General features: G+C 28.3%; 1 long non-coding RNA gene across 1 annotated transcript in view; it reads left to right on the forward strand.

Annotated features, from left to right (window-relative positions):
- Positions 1 to 626: 626 nt before the first annotated feature.
- The window catches only part of LOC136066550 (uncharacterized), a 5,545-nt gene continuing 4,975 nt past the window's right edge, over positions 627 to 1,196 (forward strand). Inside the window, exons 1-2 of the long non-coding RNA XR_010628058.1 lie at positions 627 to 718; positions 875 to 1,105. This is a non-coding gene — a long non-coding RNA (uncharacterized LOC136066550). The remainder of the gene's footprint in view (positions 719 to 874; positions 1,106 to 1,196) is intronic.

Genomic DNA, 1,196 nt, shown 5'->3' on the forward strand with positions numbered 1-1,196 from the left:
ACTATCCAAAACAATGGTTTCAAAAAGAACTATCAAAACAATAATTGAAATCATATTTAAGTGGAAACTCAATTCAGTAATTAAGAACAATCTAAATTATAAAACATTTAAAGTAATGACAAATTTTGAAAAAAAAATTAATGAAGTAACTTAATTGAAGCATCGAAAATAAAGAAATTTAAATCACTACATAAACTCAAAGTTAAGAGAAGTTTTTTTTTGAAAAAAAAGTTATAGAGAAGAAATTGAGAGAATGAAGTCTAATATATGTGCAATGTTAGCAAAAAGAGTGAAGGAAAAAAAAAAAAAACAAACAACAAAACAAAAAACAAAAGATAACAAAAACTAAGATTTGTACTTATCTAAAAAATTGATAGGGATGTGTAGAAAAAATTCTATAAGAATAATTATAATTTTGTGTTTATCTATAAGGTCTTTTTAAAAAAATAAAAAATTAAATTAAATTTTGATATTAGATATTAAGAAATACTATATCCACAACATTTTTACAACAAATTATATGTAACAGTTGTTATTGGTGGGTTACTTAATCCCATGTCATTCTCTCTATTTTTGCGAATATATAATCTCTCTCTTTTTTTGTTTTGTTTAAAAAATATATTGGGGTGCTAATTAGTTATATTTGATTTGCAGCCACCAAGCTGAGTTGTGCGATTCAAAAGCAGGGGCTCATCTTTTGGATATCATCCTTACAAAAGTATGCTTTTGATTTTTGGCAAAAATGTTAGTTTTTGAATTATTTATTTAGTGTGTAAATATTTAATGCATTGATTCAAGGCATAGCATGCGTGATTTGTTCTTTTAAAAAAAAAAAAAAAAAATTTAAATAGTACTGCCTATGGCTGTTTTTTAGATGTCTATAGTGGTATATGGACCAATTTGAATAGAGCAAAGGGGGATGATTAGATAGATCGAAGTGAAGGAAGGAGGAGGAATGGGACAACACGGGGAGTCGGTGGGAGGGAGATAGAAGAAATGATTGGGGAATTACATGTTCTTCCCTTTTCGGTATTGCAATTACATGTTCTTCATTGAAATCCTTTCCCAGTCTCCACTCACAAGAGAAGCCTTTGAGGCAGCCCAGGTAGCTCTTTCTATGTCTCTGGATACAGAGTTTTAAAAGAAGAATTCTGATGGATTTATAGAGAAGAAGAAGAAGAAAAAAAAAAACACAA

This window comes from Quercus suber, unplaced genomic scaffold (assembly GCF_002906115.3).
Source record: "Quercus suber isolate HL8 unplaced genomic scaffold, Cork oak 2.0 scaffold_38, whole genome shotgun sequence".
Taxonomy (NCBI): domain Eukaryota; kingdom Viridiplantae; phylum Streptophyta; class Magnoliopsida; order Fagales; family Fagaceae; genus Quercus; species Quercus suber.